The 25,261-nt window shown below is 37.8% G+C and overlaps 1 protein-coding gene across 2 annotated transcripts in view; it reads left to right on the top strand.

Annotated features, from left to right (window-relative positions):
- PTPN21 (protein tyrosine phosphatase non-receptor type 21) overlaps positions 1 to 25,261 on the top strand; it is a 90,274-nt gene that overhangs the window by 10,936 nt on the left and 54,077 nt on the right. The window lies entirely within an intron of this gene.

The following is a 25,261-nucleotide window of genomic DNA, read 5'->3' as shown; positions in this document are numbered from 1 at the left end:
GTCTTTATTGTTGTTCCCGTATATGGCCTTCATACATAACTATTGTTTTGAAGTTGAGTTAAATACTGAGCCACTGCTAAAAATTATCTCCAGGGTATTTTGTTGAAGATGAAAGTCCAGCAAAATGTATATAGTGGCCTCTCATTTCTTAATTGTAGGCTTTGGTTTATCATAGATCTTTATGAAATGTTTTTTAAATTGTGTGTTTAGTGTGTTACACACAATGTCAAGTTTTTGTTCCATAGAATGTAAGCTCCATCAAAGTAGGACTCTTGTTGACTGGAGCATTGCCAGGGTCTGGGATAGCACCTTGCACCTTACAGTATGTTGTTGCTGAATAAATGTTTACTTAGTTTAAAAATTAAGAGTTTAGTTTTGAATTTAGATTGATAAAAATGGACAGCAGTACAATTAAGTCAGCCTTTGTTTGCTGTGATTTTATTTCCTGGAGAGAGTTAAACATTTCCAAAGTTTTGTATACAGATAGAAAAGCACCATTTTCTTTAGACTCTTCCTTTTCACTTTGGGGCTTCTTCTGAAACACTTAGAAAGTGATCTAGTTGTAGTGGCTCCCTGATGTAAGATTGCTGTGTCAAGGGAGTGTCAGCTTCCTCACTGGACTTTGAACAGATACTTCTTATAGCACCTTATGGTAGATGGGGATTTTTTTTGCTAGGGGATTTGTTAGAATAGAGAGGAATCAAGCATATAACGCAAACCATAACCCTCAAGCACAACTTTAGAAAGTGTTCTTGGCCATCAAAGTGTTTTATTTTAAATTAGTGTCTTAGGTATTCCAAATATCCACTGACCTTATCTTGACTGTTATCTGAGTAGACATCAAGAATTTCATGCTTATTTCCTTGTGTACTAGCTGTTTTCATTTGGACTCTAAAAATAGCTGATATATTTGTAAAGTAAAAGTCTAGTACCCAGAAACTTTTTTACCTTTTGGGCCAAGTAGTTATTCATTTAGTATGTATGTTATAAAACAAGTAAGACTGAGGTAGAGACAAGAATCTGTGAATATTTTCAGTTAGAGCTATTGGACCATCTGAAGTGAATATAATGTTAGGTTGGTTGGCCTCTCACCTAGATAGAGAAAGCTTTCCCAATTCTAACACCAATTATAAATGATCAGGGATTTTTCTTGATGTTTAGGTTTTCTGTTACTTTTCTTCTTTGGTCTAGGTAATTAAGAATTAGCCATATAAATAAGTATGGCATTACACTTACAAACATGGAGGATATGCATTTTAAAGTCTATTCTATAATCACAAGTTATTGCAGAATTTGGAAACCTGTTTATTTGAAGAATGGAGTATTATTCAACCTAGACTTGGTGCCTAATAAACTTAAAGGCTAATAACCTAAGATGTTTTCCTTTCAGTATTGGATTTTTCCCTTGAGATACCAGGTGTCCTTATTTTCTTACCATCAGTCTGTCATAGTAGTGTAGTCTCAGGACCATGTGGAATTAAGCATGAATTTACTCATTCGAGATTTGTAAGGTGAGTTACACAATGGTGGACATGAGGGAACTGATGGTGTTTTGGGGGCTGTAAGTGCTGTCACTGTCTTTGGTGTACAGAATCAGATTCCATTCCTTCTAATATCTCTAGAAGCTTTGACTTTCTGCGGTCTCCATTTGGGTAAATGAGCATTATTGTGCTGGAAGCTTAATTTGCCTCATTTCATCTTCACAATGAGTTAGGCGTTGCATTATCTTTTCCATTTTCAAATTAGGAAACTAAACTTATGAAAAGTTTGAGTGATTACATAGCTAATAAGCAAAAGACCCAGGATTTGAGATTTTATGTCAGACTTCTGCTTGAACTTTGACCTTTAAATTTATGGTGGTCATGGACCCCTTTGAGATCTGATGAAAACACAGAATTTTGTATACAATTTCAGGTGGTTCATAGCCACTCTCTCCCCCAAGTCCATCCATGGGCCTAGGCTGTGGGCCTGGAGGCTTCCTGGTTAAGGCGGTCTTTCCCTTTCTCTCCCCTTGTCACAGAGCAGGATCTTTATTCCCTGGTCTTCTACTTCCCAGAGTGAAAGATGCTGGAAGGATGGAATATTTGTGAACAATTCAAGACCTTCATAATTAAAAAATAATAATTTGCCTCTGAATATAGTTCCTCCCCTCGCTGACCCTTCTACTACAAATCCCCTTTTTTTCTTTGGCCTTAATCTTTAGGTCTCAGGAAGGGCCATTCATTCCTCGGTGGGACAACTTACTATTAAGGAAAAAGCCCCTCTCAGGGGGACAGAGGGGAGGTCATGAGTGGGAATTTCCCCACTGTCCTGCTGATGGTAGATCCATGTCTGTCTTCCCTGCTAGGCAGCAGGTATGTGATGCATCTTCAGGAATTGAATGGATGATTCATTCTTCCTTTATACATTAATCAAGTTCCCAGGCCAATTGTTGAGTCCTCTGTATCATTCTTCTTGTCAGATACACACCTTATGTGAATATGGCATTTTCTTTTCTATTAACAAGGATTCATCGTTCTTTTAACAGTATGCCAATTTAGCAAATATTTTCCTATTCAGTTCTCTGAGCAATTTGTTCATAAACAAATGTCACTTAGATTTCCTTTATCTTTTAATGAATTGACAGAACATACAGAGGCAATTTAAATTTTTGCCTAAGATGCTAACATTACTAGAAGAAACTACGTATGTCACAAATCCTTCATGAGGATTGGCAGCATGTAGTAGAAATAACTTCCTATCAAGGGTTTGTACCACTTTCTATAGTAGATTACCAAAATATGATCATTAAAAGGTATATAGTGTTGAGATTTATATATGGGACAGAATAGTTTTGTTATTTTAAATAAGTTTTGACTTATTTAGCCTACTCAGGCTAAGAAAATATACGGGTAATCTCATGCTGAGTGGCAAGCTCATGTGAATCTAAAAACAATTTATTGGCCAGGCAAGGTGGCTCATGCCTGTAATCATAGCACTTTGACAGGCTGAGGCAGTAAGATTTCTTCAGTCCAGGAGTTCAAAAAATTAGCTGGGCATGGTGTCATACACCTGTAGTTCCAGCTACTCTAGAGGCTGAGGTGGGAGGATCACTTGAGCCCAGGAAGGCAAGGCTGCAGTGAGCCCTGATCATGCCACTGCAATCTAACCTGGGTGGCAGAGCAAGACCCTGTCTCCAGAAAAAATAAAAATAAAAACAACTTGTTATGTTACAGTTACTTAGATGGCTCAGACTTCGTTGACTTTTCAAATGAACCTCAATGTCATCAGCACATTGAACTTTATACCATTCGATTCAACTACATTTGGCAAAGTGGGATTTTGGAAGCAAAGAGGTAAAGTTTTGGTGCTCAGTGGACTTGGGTTCAAATCCCTGCAGACTACCTGTGTGAACTAAGGAAACCAACTTCCCTGGGATTTGTTTCTTTTGTATGTGATATGGCTGCATGTAATAGTAAGAATGATAGCTATGCATTGGGTACTGACCATATGCCATGCCCTATGCTTGTTGCTTTACGTATGTTTAACCCTGTGTATAATCAACTTTGTTTCCTCCCACCGTCTCGTTGACGGAGTGGACCAAAGACCAATAGCATCCATAGGACACTCATTAACTGGCAGCTCTTTTTTAGTATTCTTTAGCCATTTCCACTTTCTGTTTCATCATGTAAATTTGTTAGTTGGAATAATATACTGAGGGATAATAACGGGTTGGAGAAAAATCACTGGAGAGGTATTATTGTTAAGTCAGGTAACTGAGTTCAGAGCTACACTGCTGAGAATTAAGATATTCACCATAACATCCTTTCTCTTCCTGCAAGTTTGGTATGAAATATTTAGAAAATAACCTTCTCAGTCCCTTGTATTTTGCACTTAGAAATAATATGTAGACACTTGCATACTTGACTCGCCTGTGTTTTTATGATTGACACCTATTTTGAAGTCAAATTTATGTTTAGTGACTTAAGGAAATAACACTTAAACTATACAGTATGATAACAGAAAAATGAAGCATGTTTAATAGTGAATATGTCTAAAATTGTATTATTATTATTTGTATAATGTCTGCCACCCTTCAATAGAATGCAGATTTCTCTGTATGATGCTATACAACTAATGCCTGGCTAGGGCAGCCAGTTGGTGACAGCCCCCTGCTAGAATTCAGGTATTCCAGCTCTTGTTTTAGCACTTTTCTCTCAATATACTGCTTTTCCATGGAGCCATTGCCATTTTCCTAAAAGAAAAGCAATCCAAGTGTTGATATTGTCTATTTACTTTAAAAGGAAATAAAGGGAAAGAACGCCAGGCGTGGTGGCTCATGCCTGTAATCCCAGCACTTTGGGAGGCCAAGGTGGGCAGATCACTTGAGGTCGGGAATTCGAGACCAGCCTGACCAACATGGAGAAACCCCGTCTCTACTAAAAATACAATATTGCTGGCCATGGTGGTGCATGCCTGTAATCCCAGCTACTCAGGAGGCTGAGGCAGGAGAATCACTTGAACCTGGGAGGCGGAGGTTACAGTGAGTAAAGATCATGCCATTGCACTCCAGCCTGGGCAACAAGAGCAAAACTCTGTCTAAAAAAAAAAAAAAAAAAAATTAACCGGGCGTGGTGGCAGTCGCCTGTAATCTCAGCTACTCGGGAAGCTGAGGCAGGAGAATTGCTTGAACCCAGGAGGTGAAGGTTGCAGTGAGCTGAGATTGTGCCATTGCACTCCAGCCTCGGCAATAGAGTGAGACTCCATCTCAAAAAAAAAAAAAAGGAAAGAAAAGGAAAAGTTCCCAAAGATAGAATCCTATTAGTGAAGGAAGTATTTAAGTGTAGAATCTCCTCTACTAAATAAATGTAATATGAAATTTTATACTGTTTAAAGGGACTAGAAAACCATGATAAGAAGATCTCATATTACTTGAGCACTTGTTTGCATGAGACATTTTTGTAAGTGCTTTAAATGTTTTTGCTTATTTTGATTTTCACAAAAATCCTGTATATGAGGCACTGTTATGCTCATCTCTATTTTACTGATGGGAAAACTGAGACATAAAGGTATTAAGTGACTTGCTCACGGTTACATGGCGGAAACCGCAGCTAGAGTAGTTCTGACTCCGTGAACAGCATCTTTCTTCCTGGTTTATAACCTTTGACAAGTGACAGGTGGCCTGCTCTGGAACTCATGCCGTTAATGACAGCCTGACTCAGAGTGGCCTCCTAAATGTGACAGTAGTTTTTGTAAGTACTCTGGAGATATTTGTTATCATTTAATTTTTTTATTTTTACAATTATCTTGCTTAAGATAGGTTTTTGCACTCACGTCAGGCAAAGAAAGGTAAGCATGGGAAGGAACATGAGTGTCATTAGGCCAGCAAGACACTGTTGGGGAATCCCCAAGGTGTTTAGGGCAGAGCTATTTGATGAGAAGCCTTTGGTGAGCTTGTTCCCTGGCAGAGTTGGAAGTATCAGACTGATGAAATACATCCCAAGAGTGTTCTCTGCTGAGATATTTTCCAAAGCAATATCTGCTTGCACTACTGTTAGATAAATTTGGTGGGCTTCTAGATTCAGATTCTTCATCCAAGCAAGGAGAAAGGTAGAGGCAGTGAGTCCATTGAAGTGCCGGCTGCCTTTCTTGATGAGCCCAGGCTGTGATTGAAGAATAAGAAGTTCTGGTTTATCTTTGGTTATGTGGGTCATAAACTAAACAACCTTTTATATGGTAGCACATAAAGCACGTTAGCTTTTGCCTGTATTGAAACTTTGTGCAGTAACATCTCAATTATCCCTGTCATTCTTGTTGGATATATATATATGTGTGTATATATATATATATATATATATATATATATATACATATATATATATACACACACACACACACATACAGTCATGTGCTGCATATGACATTTTTGGTCAATGACAGACTGCTTGTAAGATGGTGGTCCCATAAGATTATAATACTGTATTTTTACTGTACCTTTCCTATGTTTACGTAAGTGTAGATACACAAATACCATTGTGTTTCAGTTGCCTACAATATTCACTACAGTAACATGCTGTACAGGTTTGTAGCCTAGCAGCAATAGGCTATGTCACATGCCCTAAATGTGTAGGAGGCTATACCATCTAGGTTTGTGTAAGTACACTCCATAATATTCACACAATGAAATAGCCTAATGATGCATTCCCACATCGTTAAGGGACACGTGACTACTAAAATTTCCCCTTTAATCCTAGTTTACTCTTTAAAAACATGTTGATATTGTCTTAATCTTATAATTCAAGATCTTTCTCCATAGTACTTATCAGTATCTGGCATAATATATATTTTGCTTATTGGTCTGTTTTTCCCTATTGGAATTAAGTTACGTGAGGGCAGGAATTTTGTTCTCTTGTTCAATGCTGTATTCCTAGTTCCAAGAACAGTGATTGACATGTAGTAGGTATTCAGTCAATATTCATTGAATGAATAGATGAATCTTTCTAAACATTAGTCCAGTTAAAAATAGAGTATATTTATTTGTGTTTCAGAGGCATCATATTCATAGCATCTCATTGTCCAGGATAGTAAATAGAAAAGAGATAAGCAGTTCATCCACGGGGACAGTGATCTCAGTTTGTGCCTCCTACTGTCTTTCAATCCTGAAATTGGCTTATCATTTGACTTTTCCTGAAAGTTAAATGCTACAGCAACAACAAAAATCTAGCCACACGAGGAGTTCAGTTACTTGGACTTCAGTATAATTTCAGAATAATTTAGAAGGTCAAGATGTACTCTTGATTATTTTCTTGAGTCTTCATTTAGTTGTAATAGAGTATAATGATATTGCATATTACCACTTTGGCTGTAAAATATATATTATTTGATCAAGTATAGAAGAAAACTGATTAAAATTAAACAGAAAAGGAAGAAATGCTGCCTGCTTTGAGGCAATGTGACCGCCACTGTCTGTCACGAGGAAGAAGTACGATACTTCATTATTTATGGCAGACTCTGTAAAGGTAAGCTCCAGGCTTGAATTAGGTTAATACTTGTTAACTACCCTTGTTAGATGATCTCTTCCTGGGATAGACTTTATCTAGTGCTATCTTCTGTCATCTCTTTCCTGATGAAAAGTCTTCTGACTTCTGCCTAGTCTAAGAAAGGCATCAGGATAAAATTATATTTGCAATTTTAGATGGGATTAACTTTTATCAACCCAATGCATCAGTGGCTTTAAAAACCCTTCAGCTAATTTGTGTCCCTCTGCTCTACTTTAAAAATAGTACAACCAAAAAGACTCTTAAAATAATTAGACGAGAAATGACTTAGGGATTAGGAAAGGGTTTACATTCTGACAGGATTTGGACCTGCTTTTAATAGCTGACGTCTCCTTAGAGGACTGTGATTTGGGTGCTGCACATTTTTTCCCCAGCTCAAATTTGTAAACTCTCTTTTGCTTTGAACAAAAAACTTGGTTATCAAATCACTTTGTTCTCAGTCAACATCAGTTCATGTAAAGTAAGTCAACCATACTGTGCTGAAAAGAAGCCAAGTTTGTTTTAACTTTTATTTTTACTGTAGTTTACAAAGCAGGCACAGTTATTTGTACAATTTTAGAAGAGTAGCTATGAAAAAATTTTAAACAACTATGAAGAAATCATTGAATAACTTTTTGAAAACTATCCTGATATGTTTGTTCATAACAAAATAGGAAAGGAAGGGAGAATGTAAACACACCTGACAAAGTTTCACAAAATTCTCTGCAGTGACCATTGAGAATGATCTAGGGGATGCTAGAAGATTCAGTGATTTAACAACTTCTGCTGGAATGAGTTTCCCACAGGTCAAGTCAATTTGCTGTGATCACCAGTGAGAGTGGATGCAGCTGTGGAGAAAGAGAAGCCACGTGGATGTAAAGTTTCTTATCAGGAAAAGCACTGGGAAGTTATATAACAAAGTGTGGCAGGAGTCATGAACTGAACGCCAATAACTAAAGCCTAGTCTGCTGGAAAACTTCTGTTATAATTAAACGAACTCCATTAACAGGACATGCATAGTCCAGAAGATTTGGACTCAAGGAAGAGAGGATGTGTGCTTCTGGGAAGATATCCTAGACCAAGGCAGTAGTTGAAATTTCAGGCAAAGTTTTTGCCTTTCTTTTAGTAAAAGTCCTGGTGTATTCAGACTTTAAAGGAAGAAATTAGTTTGACTGTTATTTGAATAGTGATATTTTCAAGGAAGAAGCATACTTGATTCAAGTTTTATTCTATTTTCTATCATACCTGAAGCGATCCTATCTGCTAAATGTATGTACCGTGACAAAGATAAGAGTGCTTTTCAGCATTATCAGTATGATTAGAACTTACAAAGTTCTTCACCACAATTTTGAGGAAGGAAGGGTACATGTTAAATTCCCTATTAAGAAACAGACTCAGGAAGTGAGATACTCCAGAGCTGGCGAGTGGTAAAGCCAGGACTCAAAGGCTGAGCCTTTTGCCTGCAAATCTAGTGCTCTTTGTACCACACCATGCTAGTGGCAGCTATTGGAATCTCAGGCATTGTCACCCGGAGGAAATACAGCCATGTGTCACTTAAGGACAGGGAAATGTTCTAAGAAATTCGTTAGGCAATTTCATTGTTGTGTGAACATCACAGGGAGTACTTAAACCTACATGGTATAGCCTACTGCACACCTGCTATATGCTGTGGCCTAGTCCTGGTAGGCTATAAACCTGTCCAACATACTGTACTGAATACTGTAGGTAATTATAACAATGGTGAGTATTTGTGTACTTAAACATATCTAAGCGTAGAAAAGGTGCAGTAAAAATGTGATGTAAAAGATTAAAAAGATACACCTGTATAGGGTACTTACCGTGAATGGCGCTTGCAGAACTGAAAGTTGCTCTGGGTGAGTCAGTGAATATGAAGGCCTAGGAAGTTGCACTATAGTAGTAGGACACTATTGTAGCCTCTAGAAACACTGTACAGCTAGGCTACATTAAATATATCACAATTTTTAAATTTTTTTTTTTTTTTCTTAAGACAGAGTCTCACTCTGTTGCCCAGGTTGGAGTGCAGTGATGCAATCATGGCTCACTGCAGCCTCGACTTCCAGGCTCAAGCATTCTCCCGAGTAGCCTCAGCCTCCCAAGTAGCTGGAATTATAGGCATGCACCACCACACCTGGCTAATTTTTGTAGTTTTAGTAGAGATGGGGTTTCAACGTGTTGGCCAGGCTTGTCTTGAACTCCTGACCTCAGGTGATCCTCCCACCTCAGCCTCCTAAAGTGCTGGGATTACAGGCATGAGCCACCACACCTGGCCTTCGATAATAAATTAACCTTAGCTTACTATAACGTTTTTGCTTTACAAACTTTTAAATTTTTAACTTTTGACTCTTATAATAACGTAGTTTAAAACACAGACACATTTACAGCTATACAAAAATATTTATATCCTTACCCTATAAGCTTTTTTCTATTTTAAAGTGTTTTTTTGTTTTTTACTTTTTAAACTGTTTTTTTTTTCTTTTGAGACAGTCTTACTTTGTTGCCCGGGCTGGGGTACAGTTGTGTGATCTTGGCTTACTGCAACCTCCGCGTCCTGGGTTCAAGCCATTTTTGTGCTTCAGCCTCCCAAGTAGCTGGGATTACAGATGTGCACCACCAAGCGCCCCCCGCTTTTTTTTTTTTTTTTAAATTTTTTAGCAGAGGTGGGTTTTTGCCGTGTTGGCCAGGCTGATCTTGAACTCTCCTCGCCACAAGTGATCCACTCACCTTGGCCTCCCAAAATGCTGAGATTACAGGTGTGAGCCACCGTGCCTGGCCACTTTTTAAACTTCTGTGTTAAAAACTAAGACACACATATTAGCCTAGTCCTAAACAGGGTCAGGATCATCAATATCACTTTCTTTCACCTCCACATCTTGTCCTCCCGGACAGTTTTCAGGGGCAGTAACATGCATGGCTCTGTCATCTCCTATGATAACAATGCCTTCTTGTGGAAACCTCCTGAGGGTGATTTCCAGTTCACTGTTTTTTTTTTTTTGAAAGAGTGTCTCATTCTGTCACCCAGGCTGGAGTGCAGTGGCTCAATCACAGCTCACTGCAGCCTCGAACTTCTGGGCTCAAGCAGTCCTCCTGCCTCAGCCTCCTAGTTAGGTCTACACCACCACACCTGGCTGATTTTTGTATTTTTTGTTGTGATGGGGGTCTCACTGTGTTGCCCAGGCTGTTCTTGAACTCCTTGGCTCAAGTGATCCTCCGGCCTCAGTCTCCCAAAGCGCTGGGATTACAGGTGGGAGCTACCGCACCTGGCCTACAGTTAACTTTTTTATAAATAGGAGTACACTCTAAATAAAAAGTATAATAAATGCATAAATCAGTAACATAGTCATTTATTATCATCCAGTGTTATGTACTGTACATAGTTGTATGTGCTGTGCTTTTGTACAATTGGTAGCACGATAGGTTTGTTTATACCAGCATCACTACAGACATGTGAGTAATGCATTGCACTGCAACTTAACAACTACAACATCACTATGTGATAGGAATTTTTCAGCTCTGTTACAGTCTTAGGGGACCACCATCGCATTTGTGGTCTGTCGTTGACTAAAACATTGTTATGTGGCACATGACTGTAATTAGCTTCTATGCTACTAGTTAAACCTTTCAAAAAACAAATAACAGCAGGTACCAAAACAGCAGAAATGGAAACAGCTTTCATATTTGGCTTTGGAAAATATGCTTGTACTTGTAAGTGAAGTAATGAAACCACAATTAAATTGGCTAGAGTACTGTAAAGCTTTATATAAAATAAGTTATTTTCCAATTATCTTTGGGAAATGAAGCACTTCATAACTAACTTTGCCTGATAAACAAGGCTGACTCCTTTGTCCAAACTATTTGGAGTGCTAAGTTTTGGAAACAATTTATAAACTTCTATCTGTCTTAAATAAAGGATACTAACTCTGCTTTTAGGAACAGTGATTGTTGTTGAATACATGACTAATTAATGTTTGGAGTTATTTGTTTCTTTAGTAAGTAACTCCAGACTCCCATATATTTGTAATTCTTTGTAAATTCTATTTAAGGGGTTTTTGTTTGTATGTACGCGTTCTCCTTTGCTAAAAAGAATGTTGCCCATCACTTCCCTCTACTGCCAACTTGCTATTATTAAATAAGCCCTTTTCCTTTAATTTGTCATCTTTTAATCTGCTTTGGATTGGATTACCAAATCGCTGAACTCATTAAAAGTATGTATAAAATAAGAAAAAAAATCCATAAAAGAGGAGAAATTTCTTCTTTGTCAAGGGCATACACTTTATAACATTGACTTTAACATGTATTTTTGATTGCTCAAACACATTTTTCCCTATTCTCTGTTCTTCAATTATGTTCACATGAGGTTGCCAGTTAACTGTCAAACGGCACAAAATCTTGACGTAAGTATAGATATTAGAAAATAGAAATTGTAATGAACTCATAGTTAGGCTCGACTATTTCTGGCTCATTTTTTTCCTTAGAATTAATGAACTGAATTTGTTGTATTTAAACATTTTAAAATAGAGCTGAAAATATCTGTACTTGTTATGTCCTTTCCTGGTTTTGGTATTAGGGTAATGCTGGCTTCATAGAATGATTTAGGGAGGATTCCCTCTTTATCTTTTGGAATAGTTTCAGTAGGATTAGTACCAATTCTTCTTTGAATGTGTGATAGAATTCAGCTGTGAATCCATCTGGTCCTGGACTTGTTTTTTGTTAGCAGTTTTTTTTTTATTACCGTTTCAGCCTCAATACTTGTTATTGGTCTGTCCACAGTTTCTGTTTCTTCCTGGTTTAATCTAGGAGAGTTGTCTATTTCCAGAATTTTATCCATCTCCCTTAGGTTTTCTAGTTTATGCGCGCAAAGGCGTTCATAGTAGACTTGAATGATCTTTTGTATTTCTGTGGTATTGGTGGTAATATCTCCCAGTTCATTTCTAATTGAGCTTACTTAGATATTCTCTTTTCTTGGTTAATCTCGCTAATGGTCAATCAATTTTGTTTATCTTTTCAAGGAACCAGCTTTTTGTTTGTTTTTGTTTTGTTTTGTTTCAATTTCATTTGGTTCTGCTCTGATCTTTGTTATTTCTTTTCTTCTGCTGGGTTTGGGTTTGGTTGGTTCTTGTTTCTCTAGTTCCTTGAGGTGTGAGCATAGATTGTCTGTTTGTGTGCTCTTTCAGACTTTTTGATATAGGCATTTAATGCTATGAATTAATATATATTTAATGGTCTTAGAGCTGCTTTTGCTGTATCACAGAGGTTTTTTGTTTATTTGTTTGTTTTTTTGAGATGGAGTCTCACTCTGTTGTCCAGGCTGGAGTGCAGTGGCGCAATCTCGGCTTACCACAACCCCCGTCTCCCTGGTTTAAGCAATTCTCCTGCCTCAGCCTCCCGAGTAGCTGGGACTACAGGCATGCACCACCATGCCTGGCTAATTTTTGTAATTTTAGTAGAGATGGGGTTTCACTATGTTGGCCAGGCTGGTCTTGAACTCCTGATCTCGTGATCTGCCAGCCTCAGCCTCCCAAAATGTTGGGATTACAGGCGTGAGCCACCGTGCCCGGCCGTATCCCGGAGGCTTTATAGGTTGTGTCACTATTATCGTTCAGTTCAAAGAAGTTTTGAATTTCCGTCTTTATTTTGTTGTTGATTCAAAATTATTCAGGAGCATATTATTTAATTTCCATTTATTTGTATAGTTTTGAGGGTTACTTTTGGAGTTAATTTCCAGTTTTATTCCATTGAGGTCTGAGAGAGTACTTGATGTAATTTTGATTTTTTAAAAATTTGTTGAGCCTTGTTTTGTGGCCTATCATATGGTCTATCTTGGAGAATGTTCCATGTTTTGATGAAAATAATGTATATCCTGCAGTTGTTGGGTAGAATGTTCTGTAAATATCTGTTAAGTCCATTTGTTCTAGGGTATAGTTTAAGTCCATTGTTTCTTTGTTGACTTTCTGTCTTGATGACCTGTCTACTGCTGTCAGTGGAGTATTGAAGTCCCCCACTATTACTGTGTTGCCATCTATCTCATTTTTTTGGTCTAGTAGTAATTGTTTTGTAAATTTGGGAACTCCAGTGTTAGGTGCATATATATCTAGGATGGTGATATTTTCCTGTTGGACTAGACCGTTTATTATTCCATAATGTCCCTCTTTGTCTTTTTTAAGTGTCATTGCTTTAAAGCCCGATTTGCCCAATATAAGAATAGCTACTCCTGCTTGCTTTTGGTTTCCATTTACATGGAGTATCTTTCCACTCCTTTACCTTAAGTTTATGTGAGTTCTTATGTGTTAGATGAATCTCTTGAACACAGCAGATACTTGGTTGGTGGATTTTTATCCATTCTGCCATTCTGTATCTTTTAAGGGGAACATTTAGGACCATCTACATTCAAGGTTAGTACTGAGATGTGAGGTACTGCTCTATTCATCGTGCTAGTTCTGAATAATTTGTTTTTTTTTCCCCCATTGTGTTACTGTTTTATAGGCCCTGTGAGATTTATGCTTTAAGGAGGTTCTATTTTGGTGTATTTTGAGGTTTTGTTTCAAGATTAAGAGCTCCTTTCAGCAATTTTTGTAGTGCTGGCTTGGTAGTGGCAAATTGTTTCAGCATTTGTTTGTCTGAAAAAGACTTTATCTCTCCTTCATTTATGAAGCTTGGTTTTGCTGGGTACAAAATTCTTGGCTGATAATTGTTTTGTTTAAGGAGGCTAGTATAGGACCCCAATCCCTTCTGGCTTGTAGAGTTTCTGCTGAGAAATCTGCTGTTAATCTGATAGGTTTTCCTTTATAGGTTACCTGGTGCTTTTGCCTCACAGCTCTTAAGATTCTTCTTTTTCTTTTTTTTTTTTTTTCTTGAGATGGTGTCTGACTCTGTTGCCCAGACTGAAGTGTATGGCGTGATTTTGGCTCACTGCAACCTCCACCTCCTGGGTTCAAGCAATTCTCTGGCCTCAGCCTTCCAAGTAGCTGGGATTATAGGTTCCTGCCACCATGCCCGGCTGATTTTTATATTTTTGGTAGAGGTGGGGCTTCACCATGTTGGCCAGGCTGGTCTCAAACTCCTTGCCTCAAGTGATCTGCCCACCTTGGCCTCCTAAAGTGCTGGGATTACAGGAGTGAGCCACCGCACCTGACCTTTAAGATTCTTTCTTCTGTCTTGACTTTAGATAATCTGATGACTGTGTGCCTAGGGGATGATCTTTTTGTGATATATTTCCTGGGTGTTCTTTGAGCTTCTTGTATTTGGATGTCTAAATCCCTAGCAAGACCAGGGAAATTTTTCTTGATTATTCCCTGAAATAAGTTTCCCCAACTTTTAGATTTCTCTTCTTTCTCAGGAATACCAATTATTCTTATGTTTGGTCATTTAACATAATCTAAAATTTCTTGGAGGCTTTGTTCCAAAAAAGGCTACAGACCAGTATCCCTGATGAACATAGATGCAAAAATTCTCAACAAAATACTAGCTATTTGAATCTAACACCATATCAAAAAGATAATACACCATGATCAAGTGGGTTTCATACCAGGGATGTAGGGTTGGTTTAATATCCTCAAGTCAATAAATGTGATAGACCACAAAAACAGGATTAAAAACAATATGATCATCTCAGTAGATGCAGAAAAGGCATTTAACAAAATCCAGCATTCCTTTATGCTTAAAACCCTCAGTAAAATTGGCATAGAAGGGACATACCTTAAGGTAATAAAAGCCATCTATGACAAACCCACAGCTAACATTATACTGAATGGGGAAAAGTTGAAAGCATTCCCCCTGAAAACTGGAACAAGACAAGGATGTCAACTTTCACCACTTCTCTTCAACGTAGTACTGGAAGTCCTATCCAGAGCAATCAGACAAGAGAAAGAAAGGGCATCCAGATCGGTAAAGAGGAAGTCAAACTGTCGCTATTCACTGATGATATGAACGTATACCTAGAAAACCCCTAAGACTCATCCAAAAAACTCCTAGATCGATAAATGAATTCAGTAAATGTTTTAGTCTGTTTTCACGCTGCTGATAGTCATAGCCGAGACTGGGCAACTTACAAAAGAAAGATTTAATGGACTTACAGTTCCACATGGTTGGGAAGGCCTCACAATCATGGTGGAAGATGAAAGGCACGTCTCACATGGTGGCAGACAAGAGAAGAGAGTTTGTGTAGGGGAACTCCCATTTTTAAAACCATCAGACCTCATGAGACTTATTCACTATCACCAGAAAGAGCTGCCCCCATGATTCAGTTACCTCTCACCAGGTCCCTCCTACAACATGTGGGAATTCAAGATGAGATTTGGGTGAGGACACAGCCAAACCATATCAGTAAAGTTTTAGGATACAAAATTCATGTACACAAATCAGTAGCACTGCTATACACCAACAGTGATGAGGCTGAGAATGAAATCAAGAACTCAACTTCTTTTATAACAGCTGGAAAAAGAATTAAAATACTTAGGAATATACCCAGCCAAGGAGGTGAAAGATCTCTACAAGGAAAACTACAAAACACTGCTGAAAGAAATAATAGATAACAGAAACAAATAGAAACACATCCCATGCTCAGGGATGGGTAGAATCAGTATTGTGAAAATGACCATATTGCCAAAAGCAATATATAAATTCAATGCAATTCCCATCAAAATACCATCATCTTTCTTCACAGAACTAGAAAAAACAGTCCTAAAATTTATATGGAACCAAAAAAGAGCCCCCATAGCCAAAGCAAGACTAAGTAGAAAGAACAAATCTGGAGGCATCACATTACCCGACTTCCAACTGGACTACAAGCCTATAGTTACCAAAACAGCATGGTACTGGTATAAAAACATAGGTCAATGGAACAGAATAGAGAACCCAGAAATAAAGCCAAATACTCACAGCCAACTGATCTTTAGCAAAGGAAACAAAAACATAAAGTGGGGAAAGGACACCCTATTCAGCAAATTGTGCTGGGATAATTGACAAGCCACATGTAGAATAATGAAACTGGATCCTCATTTCTCACCTTATACAAAAATCAACTCAAGTGGGATCAAAGACTTATACCTAAGACCAGAAACTATTAAAATTCTAAATGATAACATCAGAAAAATCCTTCTAGACATTGGCCTGGGCAAAGAGTTTGTGACCAAAAACCCAAAAACAAATGCAACAAAAACAAAAATAGATGAGATTTAATTAAACTAAAAGGCTTCTGCACAGCAAAAGAAGTAATCAGTAGAGTAAAGAGTAAACAGACATCCCACAGAGTGGGAGAAAATACTTGCAAACGATGCATCTGACAAAGGACTAATATCCAGAATCCACAAGGAACTCAGACAAAGCAGTGAGAAAAGAACAAATAATCACATCAAAACATGGGCTAAAGACATGAGTAGACAATTCTCAAAAGAAGATGTACAAATGGCCAAGAAACGTATGGAAAACTGCTCAACATCACTAATTATGAGGAAAATGCAAATCAAACCACAATGCTATACCACCTTACTCCTGCAATAATGGCCATAATAAAAAAATCAAAGAATAATAGATGTTGATGTAAATGTGGTGAGAAGGGAACACTTTTACACTGCTGGTGGGAATGTAAACTAGTACAACCACTATGGAAAAACAATGTGGAGCTTCCTTAAAGAACTAAAAGTAGAACTACCATTTGATCCAGCAATCCCACTACTGGGTATCTACTAGGAGGAAAAGAAGTCATTGTATGAAAAAGACATTTGCACACCCATGTTTATAGTAGCACAATTCACAATTGCAAAAATATGGAACCAGCCTAAATGTCCATTAACCAACTAATGGATAAGGAAAATGTGACACACACAAACACACACACACCATGGAATACTACTCAGGAATGAAATAATGGCATTTGCAGCAACCGAGATGGAGTTGGAGACCATTATTCTAAGTGAATAACTCAGGAATGGAAAATCAAACATCGTATGTTCTCGTTTATAAGTGGGAGCTAAGCTGTGGGGATGCAAAGGCATGAGAATGATGTAATGGACTTTGGGGTTTCCAGGGGAAGGATGGGAATGGGGTGAGTGATAAAAGACTACATATTGGGTACAGTGTACACTACTCACGTGATGGGTGCACCAAAATCTTAGAAATCACCACTAAAGAATTTATTCATGTAACCAAACACCACCTGTTCCCCAAAAATTATTGTAATAAAAATAAAATTATTTACTTTATTATGAATATTTCTGATCTTTAAAAACATTTTTTTACTGAGATGAAATTCACATAATGTACAACTAACCATTTTTTTTTTTTTTTTTTTTTGAGATCATCTCGCTCTATTGCCCAGGCTGAAGGGCAGTGGTGTGATCTTGGCTCACTGCAACCTCTGCCTCCCAGGTTCAAGCGATTCTCCTGCCTCAGCCTCCCGAGTAGCTGGGATTACAGGTGCACACCACCATGCCCAGCTAATTTTTTTGTATTTTTAGTAGAAATGGGGTTTCACCATGTTGGTCAGGCTGGTCTTGAACTCCTGACCTCATGATCTGCCTGCCTCAGCCTCCCAAAGTGCTGGGATTACAGATGTGAGCCACTGCGCCTGGCCACAACTAACCATTTTAAAGTAAACAACTCATTGGCATTTAGTACGTTTACCATACTATCTATTTCTAAAACATTTTCATCACCCCCAAAGGAAATTCTGTATCCCATAGGCAGTCATTCTCTATTCTTCCCTGCCCCTAGCAACCACCAATTTACTTTCTGTCTGTCTCTGTGGATTTATATATTCTAGTCTTGAACTCCTGGCCTCAAGCAATTCTCCCACCTTGGCCTTCCAGTGCCTTGGGATTACAGGTATGAGCCACCACACCTCTGGGACTTATTCAGATGTTTCATATAAACAGAATTATACAATATTTGACCTTTTGTCTTCTGGCTGCTTTTGCTTAGCATAATATTTTTGAATGTCATCCATATTGTAGCATGAACCAGTACATCATTGTGTTTTATGGCTGAATATTCATTGTATGTATACACCACAAACTTGTTTATCCATTCATCTATTGATGGACATTTGGCTTGTTTCCACCTTTTGGTTATTTCAGATAGTCCTGCTGTGCATATGCATATACATGTGTTTCTTGAGCACCTGTTTTACAGTTCTTTTGGGTATGTACCTAGAAGTGGAATTGCTGGATGATATGGTGATTCTATATTTAGTGTTTTGAGGATCCACCAAACTTTTCCACAGCAGCTGAACCATTTTCTGCTTCTACTAGCAATGTATAAGGGTTCCAATTTCTCCTCACCAATGTTTACTTCCTATTTTTTAAATTATAGCCATCCTAGTTGGTGTGAAGTGGTATCTCTTTATGGTTCTGAGTTGCATTTCCCTAATGACTAATAATGTTGAGCATCTTTTCATGTGCTTGTTAGCCATTCATATCTTTTTTTCAAAAAGTGTGTAAGTCCTTTGCCCATTTTAATATTGGGTTGTTTCTTTTTGTATGTAAGAGTCATTTTATACGTTTCAAATAGTAGACCTTTATCAGATACATAATTTGCAAATATTTCCTCCTTTTCTTCTGTTCTGTAGGTTGTTTTTTTACTTTCTTCATTTATTATTATTATTTTTTGAGACAGGGTCTTGCTCTGTTGCCCAGGTTGAAGTGCAGTGGCACAATCATGGCTCACTGCAGCCTTGATCTGTTGGGCTTAAAGTGATCCTTCCACCTCAGCCACCTGAATAGCTGGGGCTACAGGTGTGTGCCACTGTACTCAGCTAATTTTATTTTTTTGTAGAGGCAAAGTTTCACTATGTTGTCCAGGATTGTCTCAAACTTCTGAGCTCAAGCAATCCTCCTGCCTCAGCCTCCCAAAATGTTAGGTTTACAGCTGTAAGTGACCATTCCTATCCTGATACGGTTTTTTTGCATGAAAGTTCTAAATTTTGTGCGTGTGTGTGTGTGTGTGTGTGTGTGTGTGTTTAAGAGGGTCTTGCTCTGTCGCCCAGGCTGGAATGCAGTGGTACAATTATAGCTCACTGAAGCCTTGGTCTCCTGTGCCCAAGTGAGCCTCCCACTTTAGCCTCTTGAGTAGCTGGGACTACAGGTGTGTGCCACCACACCCAGCTAACTTTAAAATTTTTTGTAAAGACAGGGTCTTGCTTTGTTGCCCAGGCTGGTCTTGAACTCTTGGCCTCAAGTTTCTCCCACTTTGGCCTCCTAAAGTGCTAGGATTACAGGCATCAGCCACTGTGCCTGGCAAGTTTTGTAATTTTGAAATAAGTTTATCTATTTTTTTCTTTGTTGCTCATATTTTTGGTGTTATATTCAAGCATTTATTCCCAAATTCAGGATCACAGAGATTTACCCTAATGTTTTCTTCTAAACTATTTTACAGGTCGCTTCTTATATTTACTTAATTTTTATATATGTTATGGAGTAGGGATCCAACTTCATTCTTTCGTATGTGGATCTTCAGTTGCCCCAGCACCATTTGCTGAAGAGAGTATTCTTTTCCCCACTAACTGGTCTTGGCACCCTTATTTAAAATCAGTTGACTGTAGATGCATAGGTTCATTTCTGGACTCTCTATTCTATTTGTCTATATGTCTCTCCTTATGCCAGTACCACACTGTTTGGATTACTATACTCTTGTAATAAGTTTTGAAACAAGGAAGTGTGAGTCTTCCAATTTTGTTATTCTTTTTCAGTATTATTTTGGCTATTTGGAGCCCCTTGCAGGCCCATGTGAATTTGAGGATTGGCTTTTCATCTCTATGAAAAAGCATATTGGGATTGTGACAGGTATTGCATTTGAATTTGAAGATTACTTTGGGTAGTACTGCACCTTAACAATATTAAGTATTTCAGTCTATGAACATGGGATATCTTCCTATTTATTTAGATTTTCCTTAATTTCTTTTAGCACTGTTGAGTTGTGTTCAGCATATGCCTTTTCACCTTCTTGGTCAAATTTATTCCTACATATTTTATTCTTTTGGATATTACCATAAATGGAATTGTTTTCTTTTTTTGACATGTACATTGCTGGTATATAGCAGCTGATTTTTGCATGTTGATCTTGTACCCTGCAAACTTCACTGAATGTATTACCTCGAGTAGGGGTGTGTGTGTGTGTGTGTGTGTGTGTGTGTGTGTGTCACGGTTGGGGGGCGGATTTGGAGGATTTTCTATGTCTAGGATTATGTCATCTGTGCATAGAGATAGTTTTACTACTTCTTTCCAGTTTAAATGTCTTTTATTTTTCTTGCCTAATTGCTCTGGTTAGAACCTTCAGTACAATGTCAAATGGCAGTGGTGAACATGGGCATCCTTGTCTTGTTACTGATCTTAGGGGGAAAGCTTTCAGTCTTTCTCCATGGAGTATGATATTAGCTGTGGGTTTTTCCTAAATGTTCATTGTCATGTTAAGAAGCTCTTCTCTATTCTTCTATTCCTAGTTTTCTAGGTGTTTTTTATCATTAAGGATGTTGAATTTTGTCAAATGCTTTTTCTGCATCAATTGAGATGATCATGTGTGTTTTTTTTCTTTTGTCTTAGTAATATGGTATAATGATTTTGGGGGGTATGTTTTACCACCCTTGCAGTCCTGGGATGAATCCCACTTAGTCGTGGTGTATAATCCTTTTAGTGTGCTGTCAGACTCAGTTTTTTAATATTTGCTTAGGATTCTTGCATCTATATTTATAAGGGATGTCGATCTATAGTTTTCTTGTGGTTATCTTTTGTCTGGCTTTGGTATTGGGGTAATGCTGGCCTATAGATTGAGTTAGAAAGTATTCTCTCCTTTTCCTTGGTTTTTGTGCTCACTCCCCACCTTGTTTGTTTTTTGAGTGGATTTTAAATTATTTTGGAAAGTTAATTATTCACATTCTTAAGGTTGTTATTCAAGACGAGCCAAAAAAAAAAAAAAAAAAGGTCTTACCCAGGAAAAATCTTTGCCTGATGAGAATTTAATCACAATACTTTGTTGCTCAAGCTCCACCTACCTATTTTAGAAACAGATGATATTGTAGTCATAAAATCTCATGGAATCAGATGTTGTAACTTGATTATGTATGTGTAGAAATTCTAAGAGAGCATTCAATCCCAGGATTATAATGTTACAATAATTTAGTTACCCATATGTATATAAACATTTCTAGCAGCAATTTTAGAAATATAATACCTCCTTGGAGGTATTTAAGAAGATATAAATTTGATTTTTGGCTAGCTTTCACTACTTCTTAAGATAAAACTTGAACATTGGGGCAGGTCCCAAAGCAAATACTTTAACTACAATAGTTATGCACGAGAAAGTCATGTAAACAATCTATCCTTGACAAGCTACAAAGTCAATATTCAGATGTCCCAAATCTTAGACTCCTTTATTTAAAAGAGCTAACCAACAAATAATTTACTAAGCCCACCATTCTTTTTTTTTTTTTTTTTTGGAGACAGTTTTGCTCTGTCGCCCAGGCTGGAGTGCAGTGGTACAGTGGCATGCTTTCGGCTCACTTCCGCCTCCTGGGTTCAAGCAATTCTCTTGTCTCAGCCTCCTGAATAGCTGGGATTACAGGCACCCTCCATCATACCCGGCTAATTTTTTGTATTTTTAGTAGAGATGGAGTTTCACCATGTTGGCCAGGCCAGTCTCGAACTCCTGACCTCAAGTGATCCGATGGCCTCAACCTCCCAAAGTGCTGGGATTACAGGCACAATCCACCATGCCCGGCCTAAGCCCACCATTCTTTTCAGCTGTTTGTACCTTTAGATAAATTTCTTGCTACTCTCTTCTATGGTCTATAATTTGTGAAAAACTAATTATGATGCAGTTTCAACAAATGTATTTGTTCAGTTCTATTTGATTTTCTAATTCATGTTGCATGAGTAATAGATGCACTGATAAAGTTAGCATATTTTAAGTTTTCCTTTTAGAATGTGCTTTTTAACAGAATGCTAGCAGATTGTTCAGCTGTTATTTTTTTAAATTATATTATAGTCCATTCACAAAAGGTACAACCACAAATTATACAATAAACCAGAAATTTTATAATTCTGTTTTTGTATTTGGAACAGTCTACAGTCCAACTGTATTTAAAGGGAAAGTTAATGTATTCAAAGGGTATTTTTAAGACCTTTTCATTTTGGTTATAGTCCATTCACAAAAGGTACAACCACAAATTATACAATAAACCAGAAATTTTATAATTCTGTTTTTGTATTTGGAACAGTCTACAGTCCAACTGTATTTAAAGGGAAAGTTAATGTATTCAAAGGGTATTTTTAAGACCTTTTCATTTTGGTTAAAAGTGATGACATACAGCCAGGCTCAGTGGCTCACGCCTGTAATCCCAACACTTTGGGAGGCCGAGGCGGGCAGATCATGAAGTCAGGAGTTCGAGACCAACCTAGCCAACATGGTGAAACCCTGTCTCTACTAAAAAATGCAAAAAAAAAAAAAAAAGTTGGGCGTGGGCGGGCGCCTGTAATCCTAGCTACTTGGGAGGCTGAGGCAGGAGAATCGCTTGAAACTGGAAGGCAGAGGTTGCAGTGAGCTGAGATCGCACCATTGCACTGTAGCCTGGGCAACAGGAGTGAAACTCCGTCTCAAAAAAAAAAATGACATACCGTTAACTACCAAAACAGTTTTAGATCCTAAAGGATTCCTAATCTGCCGTTATAGACCAAATGTGGTACATTCAGTCCAAAACTTGTGTTCTAAGATGGAACAGAAAACAACATAGTAACAGAAATGTATTTTGTTGTAATCAAATACATGTAGGTAATTTTAAAAGTCTTTTGAGGGGAGGAGACAATAATTGATTTTGTTGGTGGAGAGAATGGGTGAAACTAAATAATATTTTTAAAAATATAGTGGTTTTCAGGCTGGCACAATGGCACACTCCTGTAATCCCAGCACTTTGGGAAGCTGAGATGGGAAGATCACTTGAAGCCAGTTTAAGATCAGCCTGGGCAACATAGTGAGACCCTCTCTTGACCAAAAAAAAAAAAAAAAAAAAAAATAGCCTGGTGTGGTGGCATGCACCTGTTGTCTAGCTACTTAGGAGGTTGGGGCGGAAGGATCACTTGAGCCTGGGAGTTCGAAGTCTCAGTGAGCTGTGATCATGTCAGTATACTCCCGCCTGAGTGATAGAGTGAGACTCTCTCTCAAAAAATAAAATATAATGGTTTTCTAATAGGAAAATGTAATTACGTAGTTTTCCCTTATCCAGTCCTCATGATAGGATTGTGAGGGAGGTATTACTTTATTTTACACTTGAGAAAACCAAATTAGATTGATTGACTTTACGGTTTCACTCCTAGTAAGTAACTGTTGGGAATCAAACTCAGAACTTTGGACTTAAGCATCAAGCTCTTTCTATTAAACCAGATTTTTGTTTTCTATAAGTTGCAATTTAAAAAAAGAAAAGAACAGTACTTGTTTTCTATAAATGTATGATACATATTCTATGCTTACAGATAATAAGCAATTCATTTTAAAATGTCATAACCTCAGAATATAATTAACAATGGGACTTGGCCTTTCAGATATATTACAGTGTGCTTGGATTTTCAAAAATTTTATTTGCATGCAGCTTGTCAAGGATTTTTTTTTTTAAGGCAGGGTCTCACTTTGTTACCCAGGCTGGAGTGCAGTGGTGCAGTCTTAGCTGACTGCAGCCTCTGTCTACCTCCTGGGTTCAAGTGATCAGCCTGCCAAGTAGATGAGACTACAGGTGCACGCTACCACGTCTGGCTAATTTTTTGTATTTTTTGCAGAGACAGTGTTTCGCCATGTTGCCCAGATTGGTCTCAAACTCCTGGGCTCAAGAAATCTTCCCACTTCAGCCTCCTAAAATGCTGGCATTCCGAGTGTGTGCCACCACACCCAGCCAAAGATAAGGTTTTATATAACTTTCTCTTGCATAACTTTGGAGGAGCAGTGTAGTGTAGTGCAGAGTTATCAAACTTTAAAGGACACAAGAAATACCTAGGAGATAAATAGCTTTTTAGGGCCCAAGAAACCCTCTAGGTACTTCTGGTAGAGGTAGTCCAGGGACAATACTTGGGGGAAACACTGGCTTTGAGGTTTTACACAGATAAAAATACCTACTTCATAAATTAGTGATGGTGATTTAATTTATGGTATCTCTACAGTTCTTGGAATAGAACCTGGTACATAGGAAATGTTCAGAATATTCCATTCTTGTGTGATGACTTGGGTGGCAACTAAGAAGCAAGAGAATATTCCTTCTTTACATTCAACAAAATTTATTGAATTCCAGCAGTATTCTAGGGATTTGTGGATATAGGGGAAAATGGGCACATTCTTCACTCTTGTTGAATTTATTTGATGAACTCATTTTAAAGGTATAATTCTTACCTTGTTAAAAAATAATAAAATGACTATTGAGCGCATGTTTGCATAATCTTTTCCCTTGCAAATTAAAGTTTTATTTTTTACTTGAATGAGAATTGCAGGTCAAAGAAATGGCCTATTATTTCTCAGTTTTCTTGTTGCTTTAAATGTATACTATCCAATACACTAGCCACTAGATACTTGCAGCTATTTAAGTCAATTAAAATTGTATAATATTAAAAATACAGCTCCTCGGTGGCACTACCACATTTCAAGTACTCAGTAGCCACATGTGGCTAGTGGCTGCTTTATTGGACAATGCAGATGTAGATCATTTCCATCATCACACTAAGTTCTGTTGGGACAGTGTTATTCTGGAGTGTACAACTACAAAGCAGTGATTTTCCAATTGTCTTAATCTGTAGATTGATTTTGAGGCAAGTATTAGCAGTGGCTTGAGGCTGTCATTTCAGCTCATAAGTGCATTAATATCCTTTCAGGCTGACCAGGCCCAGGGCAAGTATTGATTTATCTTAACAGTTTCATTTCACAGCAAGTGAGATCTAAATGCTAAGACATCCGGGCATTTTCTTTAAACTTCTGAGTAATATGCTAACGTTATTTTACTGCATTAGTCATAGCTTTTCTCCTGCACTCTGTGTGTGTGTGTGTGTGTGTGTGTGTGTGTGTGTGTGTGTGTTTGTGGAGAGAGAGAGAGAATTCACCTTCACAGCATTATAATTGTTTTAAATGTGCATCTAATGAAATTTTGGAGACAAAGGGATAAAGAAGAGTTGGAATTGCATCTGAATACTAGAATTCATGGTACTTACATGAAATAATTTCTTTTATAGAAACCAAAACTAAGAGTAGTGAAAAGTTGGTTTAACACT

The sequence above is a fragment of the Pongo abelii genome, chromosome 15 (genome assembly GCF_028885655.2).
Source record: "Pongo abelii isolate AG06213 chromosome 15, NHGRI_mPonAbe1-v2.0_pri, whole genome shotgun sequence".
NCBI lineage: Eukaryota > Metazoa > Chordata > Mammalia > Primates > Hominidae > Pongo > Pongo abelii.
The sequence above is the reverse complement of the archived record's forward strand: the minus strand, read 5'-3'. Positions and strand labels throughout refer to the sequence as shown.